We start from the raw sequence: 11693 nt of genomic DNA, 5'->3' as shown, positions 1-11693 counted from the left end.
AATGTATTCTTATTTTCATTAAAAATAATGAAAATTATTTCTACGTTTTAAAGTAAACAAAAATACTGCAAAATTAAGATAGATTTGTTCTATTAGTCGTTTTTTTTGTTTTGTTTTTTTTAGCAAATAATATTAAAAAATTAACATAGCTTCCAATCATAATGATAGAAAACAATTATTTATTTCATTTAAAGAAAACTGAAAATCTGCTAAAACTTGCTCTGGTTCTTAGATCTATGTTTAAAAACAATAGTTGGTTCTTTGGTTTTTAATAAAAGCTATTAAGAGACACATGTGGCTCCAGAGCTGCAGGTTGGAGGCCCCTGGCCTAGTCAAAGTCCAGATCCTAAATCCAACTGAGAATCTGTGGCAAGACTCGAAAGCTAACATCCTCAGACGTTCCTCATCTAATTTCTTATCTCCACATATCTGGGGTGGAGCTTTTTGTCAAACGATGGAGCAAAGCTGCGTTTTTATTGGTCAACGCCGACGTTAGCATCTACATTTCTATCCAAACTGGAGAAAACAAACGTTGGAAGAAACTGCAGTGGGAACCTGCACAGGGAAGTGGAGCCGCCTGGAAATAAATGCACACCGCACTTTTCAGATTTTTATTTGAAGTGGTAAACCCTTTTTCTTTCACTTTACAGCTGTGTGACACTTCCTGTTTGTCCAAAACCTAATTAAAGAAGAGTTTGTGGTTGGAATGTGCTAAAGCATTGAATAAAACCCAAAGGGTGTGAATACTTTTGCGTGGCTCCGTAGATCACGGTTCAGTCTGGGATCCAGCAGCTCTGTGCATCACAACGCTGCACAGCAACATAAAATGCAGGTGATTACTGCTGGCTTTGGAGGGCTTTCTTTGCTTTATCTGCCAGCATCTAATATAAGGTTCACAAACCATCTGTTTTTTTTTTTTCTTTCTTTCTTTGCCCAAAGGTCCCATCCTGGGACTGGCACCATGCCCAGGCCCACCCATCCATTAATCCATCCATCCATCCATGGCCCAGTCCTCCCTGTTCCCACCTCCCCTCCCTGACTCCGCTCTCCTTTCACATCTCCTCTTCTCCTCATTTCTCACGTCAAAACAATCGCTTCCCCCCCGTTTCCCGCCTCCTCTTCCGTCCTTTCTGTCTGTGTCGTTCCTCCTGAACCTTTTCCCTCTTCCTCGTCCGACATCCCCGGCCCTCCTGCTCTCCTGCTCGTTCAAACCTCTCCTGTCCATTACGGCTCTTCATAAACCTGCAGACGCTCCCGTCCCACAGCGTTTAATCCCTCCCTGGATGTGAGTATGTGTCGGGGTTCTTCTTCTTTTTTTTTTTTTTTCACCCTCTGCTCCACACACGCACCTCCTCCTCTTCCTCCTCCTCCTCCTCCTCCTCCCAAACATCCAGCAGCTGGCCAACAGATGGGGCCCGCAGCCAAAAAAGCAGCCGCGCCGCAAAAATAAAAATTTACAAGACGCCAGCAGTGGAATTCATTTAAGGGCAGAGAGAAAATGGGGGTAATGGTGGCGAAGGGGTGGGGGGGGGGTGATGCTGCTCCTCACCACACTTCTTCACCCCCCCCCCCCCCCCCCCCATCCACCCTCTACTATCTCCTCCTCTGTGCCTCACCGGCTTTCCTCCAGGCAGCTGAAAACAACCCAGTGTTTGTGCCTAACTCTGCGCATGCCGTCCTCAGTCCAGCCTGAAGCACAGATTCTTGGAGACGGCCTTGATTTGATCTCAGGTGCATTTACCTGGGAAGGTGGAGGTATACACTGCAAAAACAGAACTAAAAATAAGTACAAAAATTTTTTAAATTAGTGCGTTTGTCCTCAATTTGAGCAGGTAAATAAGATTATCTGCCAATGGAGTGAGTGTTTGACCCCTAAAATAAGATGATTAGATGTACTGCACTTGAAATAAGATGATAGAGATGAGTTGTTCCTATTTTAAGCGCCAAAAACTTATTCCACTGGCAGATAATCTTATTTACCTGCTCAAATTAAGGATAAATGCACTAATTTCATGTAGATTTTTCTTCTTTCTCGTTCCGTTTTTGCAGTGTAACACCAGCTTCAGATTCCCAGGCATCGGCAGACGTCACCCTGGACACGCCCTTCCCTTTACTCCCTATATCTATATCTATATCTCAGAGAATAGACTTTAAAATCCTTCTGTTAGTCTATAAATCCCTGAATTAGCACCTAAATCCATCACAGACTTGTTATCAGGGCATCAACCCTCCAGACCACTCAGGTCTTCTGGCTCCAGCCTGCTCTGCAGAACCAGAACCAGAACCAGACACGGAGAAGCAGCATTTAGTTCCTATGCTCCACTGATCTGGAACAAATTCCCAGAAAAATGTAAAAGTGCTGAAAGCCTGAGTTCCTTTAAATCAAGAATAAAAACACATTTGTTTAAAATTGCCTTTGACTGTTCTAGTTAAAATGTTTTACTGTTTTCAAATGTTCTTTTTTGTTTCTACATTCTATCCCTACTTGCTTTTATTCTGTTTTATTTTCCCATATTTTAATCATGTAAAGCACTTTGCATTGTCCCTGTACTGAATTGTGCTAAATAAATAAATTTGCCTTGCCTTGCCTTACCTTACGGAGCACGGTGGCGGCAGCGTCATGAGGTTTCTGATGGTTTCATGGTGTCTCTTGGCTTTGGAGACGTTCTCGCCTCCTTCATCATCCTGCAGACTTTTCTCAGGAGGAAGACGAACCCAAACCTCGTCCTGCCTCCTTTCTCACAGCTCCAGTCGAATTGAGCTCTTAAATTGGCCGTTCCCCCACCTGGACAGACAAACAGCATGTTCTCTCATCTTTCCCATGTTGAACGGAGGCAGAGAGAAACAGGCTTTTTGTGGCACTTTGTTCGTAACCCAGGGAAACAGGGAGTTATTTATGAAGATCAAACTGTAAAGTGTAAATCACAGAAATAATCACGTTACTGGTAAATGTGCAAATAATTGCAATGATTAAAGCAGAAAAACAAAACAGTGTGAGATAAATCAGATCAGCGTTTTCCAAACTGAAACCATGGAAGCACAATAAACTGAAACTAATCATAAAACGAGGAAACGGATGAAGCGTCACGACATTGTTCTCTGCAGCTTTGCTTCCACGGACAGATTGAACATCTCCTTTGGTTTCTCTCCTAACATCCGACCAGGAGTCAAACCGGATTAAAGGTCAAAAGGGAAGGCAGCGAAAGTGAGAAAAAGATGAACGTGGAAACGGTTGAAGGAGGAAAAACTGGAGACCAGGAGGCGACTGGTCCCCAGAGGGCACTGTTTGTCCTCACAGCACCTTCAGCACTAAACCGGGACAGGAAAGCAGTGAAAACCCTGTTACTGTTACTAAAAACCAAACAATTGTTACTCCCACTTTCCACTAATCTGTTCTGAACTCTGGTTCCTCTCACCAACCCTGGTATTATTATCCTTCTGGGACCTTTATGTACGCAGAACCAGAGCGTACGCCATGCTTCCTGCTCCTGTTGCTCTTTTATTTAAATAATTTCTATCTGATCTGCAGAGATAATTCCTAAGAACACCCAACGATCCAGCAGCCATGCCTCCCAGCAGTGCTGCAGGTCATCATGTTGGTTTCTAAAGCGCACTGGCTTCAGTAGGGCTGAGGTGTGGCCTTTGACTAGACCGCTGCCTGTTGACGACCCAGATAGGACCGAGCTTCAGCTGTCGGTCAGATGGACTCAGGTTAGACTCTGGAAATCACCAGCCATCCACCACCGTGCTGAAATAAATTAGTCTTTATTGGCTCCGTTTGTCGTCTTTCAATTCAAGTCAGTTAAATTTTATTTCTATAGGTCCAATTCACATCACATCATCTCAAGGTTCTTTCCAAAGTCCGACTCCATCAGATCCTCCAGGTTGGTGAGAAAGTTTCCTCTCTAAGGAAACCCAGCAGGTTGCATCAAGTCTCTCCAAGCAGCATTCACTCCTCCTGAAAGAGCGTAGAGCCACAGTGGACAGTCGTCTGCATTGTTGATGGCTTTGCAGCAATCCCTCATACTGAGCATGCATGAAGCGACAGTGGAGAGGAAAACTCCCCTTTAACAGGGAGGAGAACCTCCAGCAGAACCAGAACCAGGCTCAGTGTGAACGCTCATCTGCCTCCACCCACTGGGGCTTAGAGAAGACAGAGCAGAGACACAGAAAGCTCAGAAGCTCACATTGACCCAGGAGTACTTTCTATGTTAGAGAAGACAGAGCAGAGACACAGAAAGCTCAGAAGCTCACATTGACCCAGGAGTACTTTCTATGTTAGAGAAGACAGAGCAGAGACACAGAAAGCTCAGAAGCTCACATTGACCCAGGAGTACTTTCTATTTTTCTTTCTGCAGAACGATTAAGTTCAGAATTTTAGGGGAATTTGTTTCTAACTCTTCCCAGATGGATGCGGTTTACAGTTTCTTGATGTAAGCTGGTAAAAAACAGCGTTTTCACTCCCTGATGATCAAACTTTGGTAAACATGACTGGACGGTGCACCACAAGCCCAAACCATCAGCCACCCGCCACCGTGCTTCACCGTTGGTCTGAGGTGTTTGTGCTGATAAGCCGGGATAGATTTGGTGCAGTGCGGAGTTTGGTGGTAGCTTCAGCTGAAACGCCTCGGTTGTGCTGCTGTATTCTTCGTGGAGAGGAGAGACTCTTTCCTTCAACTCATCCAAACCTCTTCAGAGGTTTTCTGAAAGAATCCTTCACAGGAAAGCTTTCTTCTATAGCGGAGCTCCTTCTCAAAACACAGAAAATCATTGAAATAGCTTCATCTTTAGTTTTTACTTTGAGTTTTTAGTGGTTTTCTAGCATCAACCAACCAGGGGAAGCAGATGGAAACCTGTCTGCATGTCTAGAATGATGCTGCACAGATCCTCCCATTATTTAAATAAAATTCCTGTACACACCTGCATACAGCAGGTACGCAGGAGCTCAGTCCTGCAGTTACGTGCGATGCAAAGGGAGCGTGCAGCAGCAGATGCATGAAAACGTCCTTCTGAGGAGCGTATCTGACGCTGTGAGGCTCCGGGACCCGCCGTCCTCTCCGCTGTCGGATGCCAGGGCAGGACGCTGATGTCTGACTAAGGTTCAGGACAAGCATTTAAAATAAACCCTGAACAGGATTCACCGCGCACTCGTTGCCCGGCCTTGGAATTCCTGGACTGAACGGGGTGGAAAGTTACAGGAAGGTCTGTGTTTGGTCTGCTTGCACCTTTTGTCCTCACGCCTCAGAAAGCTGGATAGAAAGGCTGATGGATGACGGCGCGTCGGCTGCATGGTTGGATGGATGGAGCGCCTCCCTTGGATACACAAACAGCAGAGCGCGGCTGCAGCCTTTGGTTCTGCTGCTCCTGCTCCTGCGTGCCCCTGTGAGATCAGGTGTGTTTATTTTGCAGCCCTTTTCATCCGTCCTGCCTGCTGCCCACCTGCGCCGCACCTGACGTCAGCCGCGCTCTGACACACACACTCCCAGTCAGCATTAAAGATGCCCACAGACGCAGGCTAACAGTCATGCACATGAAACGCCAGCGCTGCGCCGTCATCATCTCTGCCTCCCATTTGACTCGTTTTCAAAGCAGCTCCTCCTTCAAAGAGGCTGAAAGCGACTTGTGGCCCACACACACGCCCCAAACCGCCGTTTCTGTCCCCATCTGGTCACCATTCGGCAGGATGTGTGCGCTCTCTGTTGCTGCTCGCCCAGGCGGACGCTCTCGCAGCCCTCAGCTGTCTTGTAAAGCTTCTCTTCGCGGCCTTCACAGGACCTCAGTTGGTGCGTGCGCCGGACCCCCAGCCACATTCAAAGGACTCATTTCCTGCACTTTTGCATGCTCAGAGTTGTGTTTTAAAGCCCGTTTCACCGCTTTGTTCCTGGAGCGGACTCAGAAAGCAGGTTGCACTTAAAAAAACTAAACTGGGGAAATTATTTATAGCACCCTTTTTATATGACGGTGAAAACCTCGACGGGCTGCAGAGAATCTAAAAAACACAGAGAGGCTGTACATGTAGAGGCACATGGGACACATTTGCCCCTTTTTTGCATCAAAATGATGAAAGAGACGGAAAAGTATCGTTCTCCTTTTATTTATTCTGCTTAATTCACAGAAAACTTCAGTAACTGGATATCTGTGACATCCCATCCTGCCAACAGTGCAGCAGCTTGTTTTATTCACTCCTGCACTGACAGCTTTCAGCAGACGGTATTTTTTTTTATTGAATCCATAGATTACATTAGCAGGTCTAATTCTTGAGAAAGCAAGGCTTCATTCTTTCATTCAGACTAATATGCACACATGCAGTACCTAAAATAAATGTGGGCAAACTGTTAGCACAGGCAGAAGCTGTCAGCTTGGTTAGGGTTCATTTAAACGCAGCGTTTCCAATGTCTGGGTTCAGAAGTAGAAAAGTTTACAAGCTCAGGTTTGCAGATATTTAGCTTCTGAAAATAGTTTTATAAATTTACCAATCAGAGCTTTGTGTTCACTAAAATTAAGATATATGCCTGTTTATGAGGGATCAGCAGCATTTTTTTGAGGAAAAGGGTCAAAAGTGAAGACAGAAACTGAAGGTGATCTTGGCAGCTTTGACTCAGGAAATCTTATTATTATTTTACGCCACATGAAAGCAGGTTTAGTGGAATACGTGATTGTTGAACTGAGCTTTGCTTGAGATCATCTTTCAACAAAAATAAGTTATTCTACTGAGAATTTAGATAATTAAACCTAATTAGATCTGTCCCACACACTCCACGAGGTAATGACAGTTTCTGTCATTACCATTTTACTTTGCTCTGACATAGAAAGTACTCCTGGATCAATGTGAGCTTCTGAGCTTTCTGTGTCTCTGCTCTGTCTTCTCTAACATAGAAAGTACTCCTGGGTCAATGTGAGCTTCTGAGCTTTCTGTGTCTCTGCTCTGTCTTCTCTAACATAGAAAGTACTCCTGGGTCAATGTGAGCTTCTGAGCTTTCTGTGTCTCTGCTCTGTCTTCTCTAACATAGAAAGTACTCCTGGATCAATGTGAGCTTCTGAGCTTTCTGTGTCTCTGCTCTGTCTTCTCTAACATAGAAAGTACTCCTGGATCAATGTGAGCTTCTGAGCTTTCTGTGTCTCTGCTCTGTCTTCTCTAACATAGAAAGTACTCCTGGGTCAATGTGAGCTTCTGAGCTTTCTGTGTCTCTGTTCTGTCTTCTCTAAGCCCCAGTGGGTGGAGGCAGATGAGCGTTCACACTGAGCCTGGTTCTGGTTCTGCTGGAGGTTCTCCTCCCTGTTAAAGGGGAGTTTTCCTCTCCACTGTCGCTTCATGCATGCTCAGTATGAGGGATTGCTGCAAAGCCATCAACAATGCAGACGACTGTCCACTGTGGCTCTACGCTCTTTCAGGAGGAGTGAATGCTGCTTGGAGAGACTTGATGCAACCTGCTGGGTTTCCTTAGAGAGGAAAACTTAAACCAGCCCGTCTGGAGGATTTGACTGTGAGCTCCTTGAGATGACATGTTGTGAATTGGTGCTCTATAAAATCTGAATTAAATGTAATTCACATAATAGTAAAGAAATTTTTTTTTACTAAATGGAAGAAGCCTTGAGAAATGTGTTTTGGCATCAGAACTCTGTGTAACACCAGGAGACTTTCAACATAAATCAGGTCATCATTGTTTTATCATTTATTCAATTTTATTGTTCTTCTTAAAATTATTTCTAAATGTGACATTCCCCCCCCACACACACACACACACACTTTAACCATAAATGTACCATGGTTAAAGGTGAGATTCTTCTTATATTGAGTTTAAGTTTTCCACACATCGATATTAGAGAATAGGACACCTACAGAAACTGTTTCTAGGTACCAAATGTCACCAGTTTGTCCCAAAAGGAACTAAAAGTGGAGCCAAACCCTTGAAAGTCTTTGTGCAGTGACAACAATGATTGGTAGCAGGGTTTGTGTGATTTCTGTTTAAATGCAGAGAGCCAGGATCTAAAATAAGCGGCCACCTGTGGTCGGCGTTGTGTGCGTTTTCACTCGTCTCGGTGAGCGGGCGGCGGGCCATTCCTGGCCCCTCCCTGCTGCAGGTCCTCCAGCCTCCAGATGTTCCTGCAAACTGAGCTTTCCCACATGCCGCCTCCAAACCAAAACCAGTGGATTTCCCAGAATACATCGTGAGGCTGCAGGAAAAAAAAAAAAAAGAGAGAGAGAAGAGTGAAGCAACCAAGTAAGCTGCTGCTAAATGAAGGCGTGTGCATGAAAATACAAAATTAATGTAATTAATCTGGTTTCACAAACAATCAACATCAACGTTTTGCTTTAATTGTTAATTTTTTCCCCCATTTTCAGTCCTAAAACTATTGAAAGGAAGCACAGCGGCTGGTTCCTGGACAGCATCACCTGGTGTATCTCCGCTCTCGGCCTCCGGCTTGACGTCAGCGCTGGTGGTGAACCCGACCACAGCGGCACCAGAACCCTTTGATGGCGTCCTCCTCTCTATTAGAGCTCTGCTGTGGAGCGACCATCACACACGCCGACTCACGGCCTGTAATTTGTCTCTGCTTTATTGGCTGTTCTCTCTGACAGACAAACTCATGGATAAACTGAGCTGTCAGACGAGTGAAACCATGGAAAACGCAAAATATCTCCAAGTTATTGGGACGTGTGCTGATGGTTAACCTATTAAATTATGTTAGTGTTCATAAACCTGTCTGAAGCTCTATCATCAAACTGAAGCATGAACTCTACCTTCTTTATAACATAAAAGGAGAAAAATTATATCTATTATATAAATTAATAGCTTATAATCAGAAATAAGATTTATTATTAATCGACTAAGATCTGCTCATTAAAAGAAACTCACGTTGACTCAAATAAACCAATTAATGAGCGACTGAAGGTGGATTTCTGTAATGAGGTGAAAATGTAAGACTTACCAGGAACTTAAAGTGTGTTTATGGCCCAGTTATAGGTTCTAATTTACTCTAAGAGGTACAGAAAACAAGAAATGATCAAGGTTCAGAACCCGCCTTGGACCAAGAAGAACCAGAACCGCCACAAGAACCAGGGGCAAAATCCTTTTAATGTGATTTATTTTTATTTTAATCAGCAATAATTTAAATTTGCAGCACTTTAATGAAAGAAAGTAGCAGAGGACATTTTATCATAGGTGTGAAAAAGAGTTTCGGCGTTCAGTTTCCTAACTTTCTGGATCCAGTGCTTTTATTTTGTTGGTCTAGAAGATGTTTTTATTCTGATCTCGGCAACAAAATGGAAACTTTTCTTCTAAAACCGTTGCTGCATTTAGCCACGTTTAATGACTATCTGCTGTTTTTGGGGCTAATTTCTCTGATTATAAACCAAAAGTGAAACGCAAAGACAAAATACTTTGTTTTGTACCAAACTTCTTCCATTCAAGAACGAAAATTTACCCGTAAAAAAAAATCATCCAAGAAATTATTTTTAAAAATCTCCATTTCCATCAGCTCCAAGTTTGCACCATTGTTTATCTGGGGTGGGGGGGCACATACAATTGATTAATGGCAGCGAATGGCTGATGGACACCCCTGCTTTAGATGTTTAAACACAAATAGGACGTCATGTTGTGTAAAATGCAAAGAAAACCTTTATTATCTGTGTTCTGGTCGGGTAAAGCTTCCTGATGGATGCTCTGCAGATGCAGCTTTACCGGGAGGTTTCACAGAATTTATTGGTTCCTTTTTGTATTTGCTTTATGAGCTCTAATTCTAATAAGCATGTTTCTGCTCAGACGAACGGAGTGGATGATAATCCCCGGAGAACATTACAAGAACCTGGTGGAAACAAATAATTTCCCTGTAGAGATGAAGCGATCAGATCACAGCGCAGCCTTCCATGTGGGATTCCTCTGGTTCCTCTGCTCATATCCCACCTCTACAGCTCCTCCTCTCTTGTTGAGTCGCTTCTTCTTTTCACACCTTCCTTCCTCATCATGGGTGAAAATATACCCGAAGGGAGCCGTTTGCTTTCTGCTCCTCTCCCTCACTCTGAGCTTCTCACCTTCCTCATCGCTCCTGACAAGTTTTCCTCAAAGGTGTGCTGCAGCTCACACTCGCAGGCAGGAAACGATAACGAGCTTCGGAGAGAATTTTATCACTTTACTTATTGTTTATTTTCAGATAAGATGCAAAGTTTCATGGAAGGTTACTTCTAACACTTAATATTTTTAGTTCAATTCAAAAATATGTTCTGAAATAGTGCAAGGACATGAAAAATCTGTTATTTGTTAACAAACTAAAGTCCTTAGGTTATACATTTTGACAATACAGGCACTGCCTGAAAATCCAACAAACAGCTTGCTGAATCAGAGGTTGCCATGGTGATTCCCGCTTTTCTGAGAGGCCCCCAGCAACGCTGTTAGCGAGAAAAGCAACATTTATGTCGTGAGAAAAATCTGACATCTTTAAGAATATTTCTCTCACTCTGCTGAGTTCTCCTACTACTCTCCAATCTGCATTGTTTGTTGTTATTCCAGCTTTTACCTTTTTGTTCTCTGTCATTTTTCTCTTCATAGAAGGTACACCTGGTCTGGTGTTCTGTCTGCTGTGACATCATCCAGGGGAGGCAGATCATCCACTATTACCATCTAACATAGAAAGTACTACTTTCTGACTGAAAGTAACTTTCTGAGCAACCTGGAGGATCTGATAGAATCTGACTTTGGAAAGAGCCTTGAGATGACGTGATGCAAATTGGTGCAATATAAATAAAATTGAAGTGAATTGAATTGGATAAATCACAATCAGCCTTTCCAAGCAGTAATTTTGAAACTGAATTTTCTGAAACAAAAAGAGCATTTTTGCTCAGGAACAGGAAGTAAGACCCATATTTGGATAATGGGTTCTGTAAATGAACCATATCGGTACCTGTCGCTCTCTATGCCTACAGACAGATAATAGATGACAACATGTGGTATTATTATTATTAATTTGCTAAATGGTTTCATGGCCACTTATTGAAAAGAGTAAAATGAAAGAATGAGCTCTTTGCTAGGAAATCTGGATTAGGTCCACAGTAGTGAACACAGGTCAGAAGGACAGATTTCTCTTTGCCCGCAAAAAAAAAACATTCTGAATAATTATTAATTATTAATAAGATCAATGTCTGGGTTTCCCTTCCAGAACTGTTCCCCCCATGAAACATTCTCAGACAGGTGGATGACAATGAATGGATGAATAGGTGTGCCATAGTTCTTCAATTAAGAAATGAAGGGACATTTACCCAAAGCATAGGCAGCTGAGAATGCAGCCAAAGAGTGATGATGATTGTATTTGGAAAGCTGAAGTTAGGAATAAATACATGATAAAATGTCCACCCTGGGAAAAAAGCTACGCTAGCAAAGTCTGGAGCTTGATTTTGTGTGCATAAAGTGAAGATTTACAAAATAAAAATCAGATGTCTGAGTATCTTGGAGACTAAACATACTGTTACCTCACAAAGAAACTAAAAAGCTCTGTGTTGTGAACCAAGTCAGAACTCCAACAAAAGGAAGCATATAGGTAGGTGTCAGAGTAACAATGCTGGTCAGAGCCAGGGCAGAAATAAATGCTCCCATTCTGACTAGCATTGTTACGCTGATAAGGTCAGGCATGGATTAGCACGTTCTAATCCAGAATATCCAGAATATTTTATGTTAGCTAGTCACCAACGTCTCAGACCT

At 43.2% G+C, this 11693-nt stretch overlaps 1 long non-coding RNA gene across 1 annotated transcript; it reads left to right on the top strand.

Moving 5' to 3' along the window:
- The first annotated feature begins 1146 nt into the window (after window positions 1–1146).
- LOC118563893 lies at window positions 1147–8744 on the top strand. The gene is made up of 3 exons (XR_004931510.1): window positions 1147–1285; window positions 7977–8222; window positions 8345–8744. It is a non-coding gene; the product is annotated as an uncharacterized LOC118563893 (long non-coding RNA).
- The last annotated feature ends 2949 nt before the right edge of the window (window positions 8745–11693 follow it).

Source organism: Fundulus heteroclitus, chromosome 8 (genome assembly GCF_011125445.2).
Source record: "Fundulus heteroclitus isolate FHET01 chromosome 8, MU-UCD_Fhet_4.1, whole genome shotgun sequence".
Classification (NCBI taxonomy): Eukaryota; Metazoa; Chordata; class Actinopteri; order Cyprinodontiformes; family Fundulidae; genus Fundulus; species Fundulus heteroclitus.
Note: the sequence above shows the minus strand (reverse complement) of the source record. Positions and strands in the feature narration are given on the sequence as shown.